The sequence below is a fragment of the Dromaius novaehollandiae genome, chromosome 13 (genome assembly GCF_036370855.1).
Source record: "Dromaius novaehollandiae isolate bDroNov1 chromosome 13, bDroNov1.hap1, whole genome shotgun sequence".
Classification (NCBI taxonomy): domain Eukaryota; kingdom Metazoa; phylum Chordata; class Aves; order Casuariiformes; family Dromaiidae; genus Dromaius; species Dromaius novaehollandiae.
Genome location: NC_088110.1, coordinates 6,542,251 through 6,557,680, shown reverse-complemented (window position 1 = coordinate 6,557,680; position 15,430 = coordinate 6,542,251). Strand labels below are relative to the sequence as shown.

At 42.7% G+C, this 15,430-nt stretch overlaps 1 protein-coding gene across 1 annotated transcript in view; it reads left to right on the top strand.

The window, feature by feature from the left end:
- FTO (FTO alpha-ketoglutarate dependent dioxygenase) overlaps positions 1–15,430 on the top strand; it is a 340,085-nt gene that overhangs the window by 315,938 nt on the left and 8,717 nt on the right. The window contains exons 13-14 of the mRNA XM_064519526.1: positions 222–287; positions 9,986–10,265. The gene's annotated coding sequence lies outside the window, so the exon portion shown is untranslated. The remainder of the gene's footprint in view (positions 1–221; positions 288–9,985; positions 10,266–15,430) is intronic.

Here is a 15,430-nt window from a genome sequence, read left to right as displayed (position 1 = left end):
TACCCCCCCCCACAATTATCCTCCCTTCCCTGATTCAAGTCCTTTGAAGTTTTCCACTTTTCTCCCTTCCCAGAAAAAGCACTGGGGACAGAGGAAGAGCAATAAAATATTCCCAAATCACCCCTCACAGCTGCAAATACTGAATATTTCATACTTTGAGTTATTTATGTTTTGTGTGTTCCGAAATAGCATTTAATTTCTTCCTCTTTTTCCCCCTCTAGCTTTAATTAAGTCTCATCCCTTGCTTGTCAGACTTTGTTGCCCCTCTTGTAACAGCTTGCTTCCAGGTGAGTTTCCCTGGGCTTATTCAGCCTTTATTTTGTGTTTTAAAAATAGTGCATAGAGGAAATTTTAGTAAGACTCGCTGTAATCCAGCTCTGACCAAATGATTATCAAGGTATTTCCATTATCAGTGCTTTCTCTTGACTCACCAAATTGAGCTAACTTACAAAATAAATTAAAATTAAATTAAATTTAATTAAATAAATAAAATAAGAAGCAAGACACACGGTTCAGAAGAGGGATCTCAGTTTGTCTTACGTTTCATCTGCCTTGTACATGCTATGAAAATGGTAGGTGTAAATTCCAGCCTTAATGTGCAGGTTTCCCACACAGCGCTTTTTATTCCCTTGTAGCACGTCTGTCATTTGGCGACAGGCTCCCCTTAGCACTCAGCACAGCGCTGGAGTTGGAGTGAGCGTGATCGGCCTCTGCTCAGCTAATCGGAGCTTTGTGGCTCAGGGTCCTCCCAGTGCTTTCACGCTCTCTGGAAACTTCCCACACCTTCACTGTAGAGTGAGTTTGGATTTGCACTGCTTTGAACGATGATCCAAGTCAGTAATTTGTACTCGTCCCAGAGTACTGAGTTAATCGTGTGTCAGAAGGTACTGAATAAAATGACAATTGAATTTTTTTGCCATATATGCCCCAAAGTGGAGAGCCAGACTTTCCTTATACAGTAGCTATTGCCATTAACTTGATATCTCCATGGAACGTCTTCAGGGTCAGCTCCTTGCTGGTGTCAGTGAGCTTTTGGTGGTAAGACTGTATATGTACAGTCACCATACATATAAAATATATAGAAGATGGGGACATATAAACTAGAGTAAGCCAGAAATTTCAGTAGGAAAAGAAGAACGTTCCTATATATAAAAATGCAGCAGCATGTGCTGTAGTTGTAAGCAGAACTTAGGCAACCTCACCTTTGGTGGCGGTAGCCCTGCCCGGCCCTTCCAGGCTTGCCCTGCGGCGGGGGGGACTGCCTGTCCGCCCGGCAGCCCTGCGCGGAGGCGGCGTGCAGCAGGCCCAAGCCTGCCTCTGCCTCTGCCTCCAGGTTAAGGCTTTCCCCCAGTGCTCTGATGCAAAGTCTTCCTTAGTCTGGGGTGGACAGGCCTCTCCCAAACTGCCCGTCCCCCGCGTGCCCGCTGCACTGCAGCACTCTGCCGCTGCGCGGCCGCCTCCTCGCCCTGCTCCACAGCCGCTGTTCCTTACATCAGCCAGTTCAGACCTGTCAAAAAGGTGAGATTCCAGTTTGTGTTTGTGCAGGTGTGTGAGGGGAGCGAGAGGGGAGAAGAACATTGCAGGGATGGAAATCGCCAACTAAAATTTCTTTCCTTTTCCTTCTCCACATGTTTCAACTAATTGGGGTCCAGAACTTGCCCATGTTCAGAGCCACTGCTGGGCACTTGGCCCCGTTAACAACCTCGTGCCGTCGTGTGACAAGTGGCTCCCAGAGGTGGAGATCGATGCTCACGGTCTGCATCTTCTCCCTGCCCTGTTTCCTCGTTTCTCCTTGGGTGTTGCCACAAGCAACAGTCTAGCGAAGGGAACAGATCTTTCTCCCAAGTAGAAATGAAAGGCTCAGTTCTGCAGCTCATGCATCTTGAATGGGCCATGTGCAGAGTGAGAAAGAGTGTGTAGGACTGGCTCAAAAAAGGAGCAATCCATAGTGGGCTACAATATGGATTTTTAAGCAGGTAGTAGCATTTATATGACTCACCGTTCTGCATGGTGCGTTGTGTTACATCGTACGTTAAGAATTGGTGCCTTCTTTTTGTCAAAAACTTCCCTGATATTTTTTCCTGATAGATTAAGAGCTGCTTCCCCTCACTGCAAGGTCTTTGTACCTTTAATAAAGGCTGCTCCCTCCCAGGCAGTCCCGAGGCAGACGCCGGTGTCCTCTCACGCCGCCGCTGGCCTATGACCTTACAAGTAGGGTCAGTCAACATGCTACAAAGCTTTCCTTGCCGTTTATCAAATAACAAAGCAAACCAAATTACATAGTTTCTATAGCAGGCCACTACAGTATGTAAACCGCAGAGACGGCTTACACCACTTGCTCATTCTGCAGTGCCAACGACATGAAAGGCCCTTTCGTTCCAGGGCCCGGAGTCCCTATTTGCCTATCTCACCTATTACCAGGCAACAAAGGCGCTGCAGAGGTTGAGCAAGCAAGTGGAAAATGAAAATGGAAGAAAAAACAATCACCCGGCTTCGAAGAAATGTTTGTCTAAAATGTATGCCGACATGTCTCAGGCGTTTGTAGGTGCTGAAGGGCCCCTTTCTCAGGCTGGGAGCTGCTCACTGCGGTAATAGAGTCAAAGAAATGTCGAGAGAATGTCTCCTTTTACTGTATAATGCATTTATCCTCCTAACTGGGGAAAGGCTCAATAGCTGTGATGCTCAATCCATTGCGTTAGTCTTTCAGTTCAGGCAGTCCCAGTCGGGCATGTCAATACATACGTATTTTCACAGAGGTGTACTGCAATATTGCCAGTACTGTCCGAACCGGGCTCCCTGGTTTCGAAGCAATGAGAATGTATCACCGGGTGAGGTTTGCCGTTATTCAGAAAGTCTGCTCAAAACTGCTAAGGACTTAGGCTGTGGAGAGACCTCCCTTTTGAAATCCAGCTGTTTCACTGGAAGGGGTGGCTGCTCCCAGATGTGGCTTCCAGTTCCCTCTCCATACACACAAATTGCTGCCTCTCCTAGTCTGCCAGCAGTGCTTGGTGGGGCTGCTTCACTTCGGGTGAATACAACTGGACTGGCTTAGGCCATTGATTTCAACTGTTTAAGCAGCTCCAGTTCATTCTGCGTGAACGCCATTAAGTATTTGTAACCTCTGCTAGGGAAGTGGTCACAAGCATTTACAGTTAGTAATCTGTCTGCTGATGGAGCTGATTTGGGAAGAAAATGTATGCTCCCAGCCTAGGACTATTTGGCTTTTGTGAATGATGAACTTCTTTCACAAGTGATGGTGAGGAGTTGCGATTCCTCTCTACTCAGTACCGGTGAGACCCATCCGGAGTGCTGTGTCCAATGCTGGGCTGCCCAGTACAAGAAGGATGTGGACATACTGGAGCGAGTTCAGCCAAGGGCCACAGGGGTGGCTCAGGGGTGGGAGCATCTGACACTTGAGGAGAGGCTGAGAGAGCTGCAGCTGTTCAGCCTGGAGAAGAGGAGGCTCAGGGGAACCTTGTGAACTTGTATGAATAGCTGATGGGAGGCAGTAAGCAAGGCGGAGCCCACTTCAGTGGTGCCCAGCAAGAGGACAGGAGGCAATGGGCACAGCCTGAAATACAGGAAATTCTGTTTAAACAGAAGAAAAAACTTTTTACTATAATGGTGATTGAACACTGGCACAGATTGCCCAGAGAGGTTGTGGAGACTCCATCCTTGGAGGTACTCAAGACACAACTGGAGGTGGCCCTGGGCAGGCTGCTCCAGCTGACCCTGCTGGAGCAGGGGTTGGACCGGGGGGGCCTCCAGAGGCCCCTCCCACCTCCTCCGTTCTGTGGGATCCTGGGATTCAGCAGCTGCAAAGTGGGCACATGGAGAGAGCAGTGAATCCCTTCTGCCTTCAAAATTCAAGTCTGTCTAAGTGCTTCCAAGGAAGGAAGAGATGGAGCATAGGCAAACCTCAGCCCTTTGAATAGGACGTAGTATTCAGTGAGATGAGGATTTCTGCAAACATCTGTAGAGCAACTTTTATGACTTTTTTTGTATCAGCGAAACAGACAGTTGCGTTAATGGAAGAGGCTTATCTAGGCAGAACGTAGAGAAGCCTTCCCAAGGAAACAGAAGCAAGGCAGGGGTGAGTGCAGGGATGAATGGTGATTGCACAAGAGTTGGCAAATGCAAATATTTCCAAATATAATGGCATCGAGTGTTCATTGTGAAATTAGATCGAGTTTTAAAGAGCTTTAGGGTAAAAAAGCACAGTATTCAGCTAATTAGACAAAATTAAAAGATAATGTAAAACACTTTTTCTTCAAAAAGTATTTGTCTGCACTACCATGCATTTTAAAATGGAACTGCTTGAGATGGCAGTGTTATCAAATGATCTGCCATTAAAGGAATTATAATTCAGGTCTTTTTAATTCCCTATTGTGGAAATCTTTAAATTAGAACATATCTAAACTGTACAAATCTGTAGTTCTCCTAGAAGAATGCTGACACAGTTCTCTGATGCTCATTAAAATTTTTTATGCCTTGATTTCTATATAATGGAACATGAGGAAATTTAACTATCCTTACTGGGTTTTGTGCCCGATTCAGCTAATTACTTAAGCATGTGCCCAACTTTAAGCATGTTAAGTAGTTCAGTCAAAGCTGGTGAGACTCCTGACACGCTTACATGAACTGGAACTGGAGGGACTCTCATTGCCACGCTTCACTTCAAGCATCAGGAGGCAAAGGCCATTACTTTTAAAAACACAAGTCAAGTACTTAGTCATCAAAAGTATCTCAAGTTGAGAATATTAAAACTGACACCAACTGAATGGTTAATTTTGATAATTTACATCTGTGCATTTAAAGCCAGGCCTTGCTCTTGCACATGCTTAGCGGCTGTTAAAAGTGCATCGCTCAGCAACTTTGAGGTTCTTTAATAGACTCTAGCAACAACAGAGCTTGCTGATGAAACTCCTTCGTAATTAAAACAGCTTCTATCAATCAGAGGCAAAAAATTTCTGTATTTTTCAGTAAATATTTTATAATATTCTTTTGCTAGCATAAAACAGCTTAAATACAATTTTTTTGCTTAAGTCAAAAGAATGTAACTTTTATAAAGGCTCATAAGACAAATAATGTTAATAGCAGAATATTTACTTCACTTCTCTTGGGCTTTTAACTATGTTCTTTGGCTAAAACTGTTTGAAATTGAAAGAATGGGTGCGGGGCTGGGGCATAATTTGAAACAGGTATTTGGTTAGTATTGCGAGTCTAATTTCTAGGGTTTTTTAGCTTGGATTTGTTGTCCTTCTTCTAAAGACATCACTAGTCCAAATTTGTTTTGCTCTTCTTGTCCCAGAGCCGAGTTATAGAAAAATGTAGTGATATGCTTATCCTTAAGCATGTGCTTGCATATACCCTTATGTAAGGATCTCAGCGTGTACTGGTGTAGTTCGCTGAATTAGGGGCCAGAAGCGTGTAGTAATTTGATTATAAAATGTCCTTGTCTCTCCCTGGGGGCTACGGGCATGCTTTTGGTATTTAGTATAATATTTTCAGTATTTGCTACAAACACAGTCACCACAAAACAAATCTGAAAATAGCTCTGCAACTCATGCCACATGTCTGCGCTTCCCGCCGCGGCCTCCGCCGAGGGCAGCGGGAGCTGCCGCGCGCCGCCGGGCTGGCCCGGGGGGGACGAGCCCCGCGGGGGCACGGGGACCCCCAGGCAGCGGCTTAAAGAACTCTTCAGTTCGGTGCCTCGCTGTCTCGCAATCTGGGTACCATAAGGAGCTGCTAAGATACATAGTTCAGATAATTAAACGTATGTTTTCAAGCAGTAGTTGTGAGGTCATGCGCTGCGATAGAAATACTTGATTTCATGTGAAGGCTCAAACAGTGCCTTAGTGTTCCTGACAAACACATTCACTCTTAAGAATTTACCTTGTCGCTTTTATCTGGGATGTGGCTGGAGAATATTGTGCCTGGCAGGGAAGTTAGTTGCTAGTTTACTGGCACTTTTTTTTTCCCCCCCCCCAAAACTGTAAGGTTTTCTTAGCCTGTCTCAAATTAACGGAGTGCACTTAAAAGAAGCTCAGGGTGTAATCTTTCTGTCTTTTGCTGCTGATAGAAAGACTCCCACAGGCTTCTGCAGAAGTTAGTCTGGGTGTGGAGATGAAAAAGACGTTATTAATGCTGTGAAAAACTTGGCACATATGAAAAAATTGAAGAACTGTCTTTGTAAAGGATCTACCCAATGCATTCCTGACTGAATTGGCCCAAACATAATTGATATTACTAGTCAACAACATCCAAGACCAATTCCGTGTCAATATTTTTGTATTCTTTTCTATCTCAAAACAACTGCACAATAATTTCCCAATCTATTTACATATCAGAGAAAACGGATGGAGGATAAAATTTTCTTTATGATTTTTTATCTTTATCATATATAATTTTTAAGGGAATTATACAGCATTTTCTGAAAAATTGTGTCATAGACAATGGTCTTTGCTTTGTGACTGTATTTTTCTGTTATTAAGATAACAAACAAACAGAATTGGTGCTCCATGAAGTTTCAGCTGGAAACAGAAGAAATTATAAGAATTTGCTTTTTTGCTAAAGCCAGATTCTATCAAATTGGAAATGGTTTATGATAATGTGAAAACAGCATAATGCAAACTTGCATAGTGTGTAAATAACACATTATAAAGTTCCTTTTTTCCTTTTTAAAGTATCTTGTTTTGGACAGAAAGGCAAATTCTACCAAGTGGAACTACTTTCACCTTTGCATGATATGGATGTAATTTAAAGTAGCCCTGGGTGTTCTTCTTGTGCTATTTATTTAAAGTATTTATACAAGAATAAAAGCCACTGAGATGAAACATCACATATCTAGCATAGCCTGTCTGCAGTCTGAATAATATTGATTGAGACTGCAGAAACCTGTGATGTCAGGTCACCTTCGAGCCATTGATTGTTGATTGTCTTCCTCCAAGCTGCCAATGATGACTGCATTAATTGTGCTGCTGAACTTAGCAATTTCTTACATTTTTGCCATTTTACCTCCATCCATTTTCCTGAAATGATTGAAATGTAATAGCCGTAAAAAAGAAGCTTGAAATAAGAGCTAGAGGAGTTTCAAAGAAAAATGTTTTTTAAATGCTGATCAACAACATTAAATAAAATTAGTGTCATTACATTTCCCTTGGCAAGACAGCCAAATTTGAGAACACGGACAGAAAAAACAGGAAGAAATGTAATGGGCTGCTAGGAAAAGATTCCTGGAATCCTGCAGAAAAGAAGTGCTGGATTGCAGCTCTTTGCTGAATATTGTATGCTGGCAGTTTGTTTCGGTTATGCTAAGGCTCACTGACATTTATGTGTCTTTATTAAGTATGTACCTACACACACTTACATGCCTGCTCTATTTAATCCGTTTTTCTTGACACACCTACATGTGTGTAGGTATACACATGCATGAAATGGATAGCACCATCACAATCTGTGACTGAAAGACTGACATTTTTCAGCTGCTGTTCACAGTACTATCTGAAAGGCTGAAGAGTTTTATTTGCAACAGAGCGATTCTTACAGCAGGGAGATACAGCTGGGGTCCTTAGAAACTGTTGCTTTTCTAATGCTAGCCGAAATTCCACTAGTGTTAGTTTAAAATATGTATTAAAGACGAAGGCTTTTTAGATTCCCAAATCTTAGATCCTTTTATGTATTTTAAATTTGGATTATATAGGTTGAGCAAAAGAGCGTCAGAGTGTGGAATGGTTTTCCAAAGAAGTCCGATGAAGAAGGTATCCCAGAGCTTACTCAAGGTTTGCTTTAACCCACTGCCCAACTATCAGGGTGCATGTGCCCTATTCTTAAAAACTTCTCCTCAAATGGAATTGCAATACACTACCTCAGGGCTATGAAATATCTTTTTATTCATACATATCACAGTCCACACTCTGCAATATTTATATTCTAATGAAACTTAAATGTTCTATAGGAAGAAGGCATCTATTCCTCTGATGTCAGTGCATGCATTTGCAAAACTGTAATGAAAAGCATTTTGCACAGGGCATGCAGTTGTGCCCGCTGCTGTAATTTTCTTACTTCTGCAGGTCAGAATCCTCTTTTGAAAAGGTTTCTTATACCACCAGCCTTCAGGTAGCGCAACATAGCACAAAGCAGGAGAGCTGGATGAACAAATTCCCTTGCAACTTCTCCGTCTGCTCAGCACGGAAGGGAGTGAGGACATGGCACAGCTCATCTCCAGGAACCTACACTTCGGTTTCTGTCCTGCTCGAGGAGCAACACTGCAGCCCCAGCCTGAGGGTCCTTAAATATCTTCCTGGGCAGAGAAGCCCCTGTTCTTACACAAGAATATAGCCTTATAGCCTAGCTTGTCCAAAAAGCTCGCTATCTTGGAGTGTGGAAAAACCTACCTGGTATATCCAAAGTGGATAAAATGGGAGGAAAAGAACATGAACAGCCACAATTTTAAATGATGGGCAATGAGAGAGAGCAAATCGGGTAATTTATATCGAAGCATTTCCTTTTGATCTATGTATCCCTAGTTCTGTTTAGAGTTAATTTACCTAAATATGCACAGGGACACAGAAGAAAGATGTAATGGGAAATACATGAAGTGTTGAGATGAAAACAGTGTGGAGACCTCTTAAATGCAAAAGCTTGGCATGCAAAGCTCTATTATTGAAAGATTTTTTCCTAGCTCCTTGTTGTATTAATCACAGCAATTTGTGTTAAATAGAAGCACTGACTAAATGGATACTAAACAAAAGCTTTCAGGCATTTTTCTTTGCTTTGTGAAAAGAATTGTGGTAATAGTTCAATGCATAAAACAGCTATGTACTGTGTGCCCAGGGCACACCTGTCTTTTGCGAGGGGCTGGATGCTCCACGAGCATTTCAAAAAGCAGGGCAAGCCTTGCAAAACAGTTCAAACTAATTGCAAAATAAAATGCAGTTACAAAATAAAAGGATAAAGAGTTACAGGGGGGCTGAGACTTGCAAGGTGAGATCCTCAGTGCACCCTTTCTCAGTAAATAAAAACGGTATTTACTGCTGAGAGCCGTTAACGTGACCGGTGTGGTTAGCGTGCATGCACATTTGTATGGTTGCAGTTCCCTTGCTTCTAAGGCCCAGCTGAAGTGTCCCTGAATTTCTGCTGTAGCAGGTGAGCAGAGCGAGTGGCCAGATCCCTCACATCACTTAATTTTAACTGGGTATGTTGTTACGGTAAATACAGCTATTTTCAGAAGATGTAAGTTGAACTTTCTCTACATTGTCTGAGCAGCTGGAGAGTTATTGAGAGCAAATTTTTTCTTTCCAAGCTTAAGAATTGAATCAGCAGAGTTGCTCTTGTTGTTCTGCTGTTTAATTTATTTATTTGTTACTTTTAAACATCCATGAACGTGAAGATAAATGTGTGACTCCAGTTGTAGTCCTTATGTGACCGTATGGTAGGTGTTCACGTACTACTAGATTAAGTCACGCAGTCAACCAGTAGTAAAACCCAAATATCCCAGTCAGGATAACAGTCCTGTTGTAGCACATGTTGCATGCATATATTCAGAGACACTTAAATTCCAGCTTAAGATACAATGGGCACCTGTAATTAGGGGCAAGAGGAAAGGAAAATGTTGATCAACTGTTTTCAGGAATATAGCCCACAGTTTATCCACAAATCCCCACAAAAACACAAGTGGATTATGTTCATGGGCAGGTAATACAGTGGGAAACTGGTCTGGCACATGTCCTGTGAGCCCCAGGACCTGTTACGGCCAGCACTGCCATTGCCCAGACTGCTCTCCCGTTCCCTGTGCCTCTGCCTCTCACTCGATGGTGTTTCATATGCATGAAACTACAGCAATTGTGAAAAAGATACGAGTTTACATAGGTTTGCTGTGTGCATTATCTGCTTAATCCAAATTATTAGCAATTTAAAGATAAATAAATAAAAGGCAGATATCCTGTACTCCTTCGCTCTACCTTTTAGTATCTTTTTCTAACAGGTGATACGCTATAAATATCATTAACGGCGTGAGTCTTGAGGAGGCGTTTGAAGGAGAGAGCAGTTGCTTTCTGCGGCGGTTCGGGAGGGTATGTCCAGCGAGAGCCGGGCAGAGGGAGCTGCCACGGTGCCCAGGCGCACAGCTCTGCAGGCGAGACTCGCGGCGCGGGCAGCACCAGACTCGTCTTGGAAGTGTCGGAGCACTAAAGGAGAAGAGGCCTCGAGTGTTCAAGGCATAAAAGCAGGAACGCAGCAAGACTCCCAGACACATCAGAGGAAAGGTTTGTTCACCCTTAACTTGCCATCCTTAGTGCCAACATTGGTAGTTTATATGTGTATGTCGAGGATGTGGCTGTGGCTGTGCTTTCAAAGCCTGAATCATCAAGAGCTGAACAAGCCACGAACAGTGAGGTTTATACCTGGTTTCATATCCCCGCTTCAGCTTGCCGGCAGCACCGTGCTCGTCCCGGCGTACAGAAATGAGCCTCACAGCCCAAACCCAACCTGGAAGCAAGACCTTTGTCTTCCTTGATTCCCCTTTTCTCAGCTCATTTCAGCTGCAGTAAAGACTGTTCCCCAAATCAAACATGTCCTGTTAGACAGGAGCAGCATTGACAGTGTGTCTCATTTGAAGATATTGAGACATCCATGATTCCATGCAGTGAAACAAAATTGTCTGTTTCCTTAGCTATTGGTTTTATTGAACTATGTCCAATATAAAATTGATGTCACTTGTTACCCGGTCTCTTAATGTAGGAGTATTCCACAGATATTTTTGACAATGAATGTACTCCTACATTTATTTGATTCTTAATATATTCTGTCATTTGCAAAACACGGATAGAAGGTATTAGTTTGTCTTTTTAAATGTGCTTTTATAGAGAGGCCGGGCAAGATTTCAAACAGAGCCTGCTATGCTAACGGCATAAGTCCAGGCACCTTACACATGCCAGAAAGAGAGCATCTGTAAATGTTATTACAGGGAGGTAGATGTACCGTGAAGTTTCAAAGGCCTGGAGAGGCATGTGGGAACTGCCTCTGATAATACAGTTGACAAATTAACAGTTTAAGCAGAAGGTTTTCCTTTTTTTCTCTTTTTTCAGCTGAAGTCTGGCTACATGGATTTGGGGCATGTAGGAAAGGTAGAGTTAAAGAAATCATAATTCAAGTGGTTGCAATAACAGTGCGGAGCCCCAATTTGAAAGGCCACCTCCCCCTTAAATGGCCTGAAATGTGAGATCTTTCATAAAAATAGTGGGAAAGAAGCAACTCTGCTAATCCCTGCCTTTGATGACTAGCCGGACTGTTCCTTAGGGAAATTTGTCCGCTGGGGCCAGTTTCAAGGTTGGTGCTCTGAGCCATCTGGCACGCTGACCTCTTTTTCATCTCCTTTTCCACACAGATCATAAACCAAGTATTAGTAGCTCTGTGTCTGTCCTTCCTGCAGGTACCTGCCTACCTTTGGTGTGGTGTCTTGTTTAGATGCTGTAACAGTTGCCCAAGAGTCACAATTTGCCTGTTCCTTCGAATTATGCATACTCTGCTCAGAGACCATTCTTATTTTTTGACAGAGGATTTATTAAATAAAAATGAGGATGGTAGTATTGTTATCTGGGAAGATCAGATGTGTCGTGTAAGCTGTAGAGTTGGGCACCTGCAGCCATCAAATATTTAAGATAAAATCTTAGGATAAAATGTAGCACCATTTTTTAATGTTAAAATCTTTTCCTACAGGACAAAAAAACTCGTGGATATGTGGTTTCTAAAGGAAAAAAAGATTTAAAATTATGTATGATAATCAAATTTCCCCACCTATACCCTTGCTCTTTAAAAAAGTCTATGTAAAAAAAAGCAGTTACGCTTTTCCCCAAACTTCAATAAATTTCTCACCTTTTTAAGATTTTTTTCTAAACTACTCAACTCCTCTTTATATTTCTTGCATTTTTACAGCCAACAATTTTGTACATGGACAAAGTACTAAACAAGTGTCATTATATTGTAATACATAGTGCTCTATGGAAGCATAAATTCAAAATTAACATCATACTAAAGAGTAGCTGAGTGCGTTTTAATAAAAGTCCCCAGTGACTTCAGTGTCGAGTAGCCAGGCAGAAAAAAATGCTCACACATTACATGATGTTATGAACCTTTCTATCAAAAGTAATAAACAAACAGACTTGTTTGCTTAGGTTGTTGGCTTACACTTGCGCTCAGAGCGCTGCAAGACACATTGGACTGGGGAGAAAATGGTCCCAGAGTCCCGTCCAGTAGTGTCCAGCTCCTAATTGCAGCCAGTTAGGAAGGGGTAAAAGGTTCCGCTCAGTTTCATCTAGTTTGGAAAGAGCCACAAAATAGTGATCCTTGATTTTGATATACAAAGACAAAAGATTTCCTGGAGTATTTCATTTCAGTAGCAGTAAGAAGGGCCACTGCTCGAATCATTAACCGGCTGAAAATCTCGAATTCTTTTCTAAGACTTTACAAGTTTGCATTAGGTGTGTTTTGTGTTGCCAGATGCCTGTTGTGGCACATTGTTTGAGTCAGACTTTATCAGTCTACGAAGCATTACTTGAGGGCTGATGGCATGTGCGTACACCCAATGTATTATGTACAAATGGAAATGATACAGGATTCTGTAATTGCTGCATTTCGTTTTAACCCATACATATTTTGCGCATTAGATTTCTGACCTGAATACTTCAGAAAGCAGTTAGTGAGTTGCTTTATCTGCATAAAGTAGACAAAATATCATGCTCTTGATGATTTTTCATGTGCAGATGTTTTGCTTTTTCACACATCTGTATGGAATAAATCCAATTTCTGTGTAGGAATGGTGTTTTATTATATGATTTAATACGAAATCTTGAATAAATAATTTAAATTGATTTTTCTTTCTTTGAGAGAAACCCAAAATCATTTGCAATAGCTAAGCATACCACATAGATCCTTTTTTACACCCAAGTACTTTAGCCAATTGCTTTAAAAAAGCAACAGCTTTCCTAATATTTGGATTTACTTTAAACATAAATGGATACATGTAAAAATAACAAACATCTTGTATCTAGTCCATCTGCATTGTAGCTGTTTCTTATGTTTCTGGTTTTTACATCTGTGCCAGCCTGGCGGAGTGGTTTTGCAGCTAGGTTACTGCTGCTGGTCGTAAGGACTAGAAACGAGGGTGTCTAGAGTGCAAACGCCTGCTTCCTTCTGTCCCTCTGTGTCCTCTCGGTCAGCTGTGAGCCAGGGCAGGCGTGGGGCAAGGCAAATACAAAGCAAAACCTCCTGTATTATAAAACCTATGTAAATTAGGCTCTAAGGACAGGTTTTGTGCCTTTGCCTGTAGAAGGATTTCTGTTGAGAGCAGTGTGAAAGCGGGGGAGCTGCACTCCCCAGCCCCAAGCCGGCCCGTGGATTAGTGAGGAAAATGGTTAAGCTACAACCTGATAGTTCACTTGTGGGTAACTGAGAATTGGTTTTGATTAGTTCTCACTGTAACTGTAAGTACCGAATAGATTAAGATTAAATCACGAGGCTGTTGCAAGAGTTGGGGATGTGGGGACAGCGGAGCCCCTAGAGCAGGTGGGAAGGTCCTGCGTCCCACCATCCCGCAGGGTCTCACTGCGCAGAAGGTCTGGGAGAAGGGAGCTCCTGCAGCCCTCTCCGTTTAGCTCCCAGCCATGCTCCAGGCGGGGGGGATGCAGCCCCAGGAGGGGCCTTCCCCAGCAGCGACATCTCAGGGTGCGTTACCAGATTCTCCACATTCAAAAAAGGAACCACTCTTTGCAGCAGGAGAATCTGAGTGTAATGATGGATCCATGCGAAAGAAGATGCCCTTTCCTCTGCTGGACCTTAGGGGTCTCTCCGCATGAAAGCATGATAGGCAAAAAGCAAGTGTTTTCCTTTCCTTGACTGACTGCATTTTTCATTTTAAATAGCTAAATGGGCAGTGTGAGCCTTTCTGTGGTATCTGTGGGCAGTAGACAGTGGACTGTTCCCTGGTGATATGACCATCCAGCAGGTAGCTACCTGGCTCTCCTTTCCTTCTGCAGTAGCCTGCCAGATCTCAGCAGCCAACCAGGTAACTTTATTACCAAACAGAGCACTTCTGTACGAATGAGTATAGTTCAGAGGTTTTGGCATTCATTTCTCCCACTGGTCCATCCAGTGTGATGGCTGTTGGGCAACAGTGCAAAGCTTGTCTATTTTCTGTCTGTTTGCCTGTGAGGGTTCACTGTTGCTTATATACATATATAAATATATATATGTATGTATATAAACAGATACATTCAGATCTGTTTGCTGGGAGTTTATTTCTGCTGGTATCAATCAACATATTGGGGTCAGGTGTTTTTTAAAATATGATATACATTGTGTTCTGAAGCTGCAACATTGAGCATATATGATATATGGCAAATATATATTTTAAACACTATTTCCATATTTTTAAACAATGCCCTAAATCCTTGTAAACTGATCTCTGGTAATGTATTCAGTAGTAATCCTAGGCATCAAAAGTTTAAAAAGAAAATGCTGGTTTAAAACAGAAACACGTGCTGCTTTCCAACTGTATGGTGTTAAAGTGCTACCAACATGACTCTTCTGGCTTTTATTCTGTACCGTGTGAGTCCATGGTATTTGTCTGTATATTCTGCCATGCCTGGAAAGTGTTGTCTGTGACCACCAATAGACTTCCTAGTCTGAGCCACATCAAACAGCAAGTGGTATTTTTGGTTGTGACTGAATGATTTCATGCTACAGTCAGTGCAGCATATCCCAGGGCCAGAGCGAGGAAGCCGTCGGTAGCAGTCTTGCTTGAAGCCTTACGGGCTGCTTTTTTCATTCTAGCGCCAATCCTTGCCTCCATGACCAGTCTGGGACTGGAGAACAGAAACCAAACTGGGCAGTCGAAACCAAGACCCAAGGGACTCAGGGGGTCAGGAGCCTTCATCCCTGTTGTGGAGCGGGAGTAAAGCGTGGGCTGTCAGTGGTGAGCCCTTCTGACACGTGATGCGAGACATTGCTACATTTGCAGGTCTTTGCATTTGCTAATATTGAGGGCAAGAGAAGCTTTAAACTGTTCTGAGAGATATAATGGTCTGGTAGGTGAGGAGTAGGGAAGTCAGCATTCTTGGTTTCTCTCGCTGGCTCTGCCAGATGCTTGCTGTGTGACCTTGGGTGAAAGACTTACTCTCTCAGTGTCTCAGTTTACGCATTAGTGAAATGAGAGTAATGATACTTACCTATCTCACTGGGGCTTTTTGAGGCTTAATTAATTGATGTTTGTAAATCACTTTGCGATCCTCTAGTGAAAGTTGTTAGAGAACTGCCAAGTATTTATCCTCTCCGTTTTTTTCTCCTGCTAGTCTGCACTCATCCATCTAATATCTAAAAGCATGCTCACAGCTAGCAACAGATACTAGCCAAATTGCTCTTAACGGGAGATGTA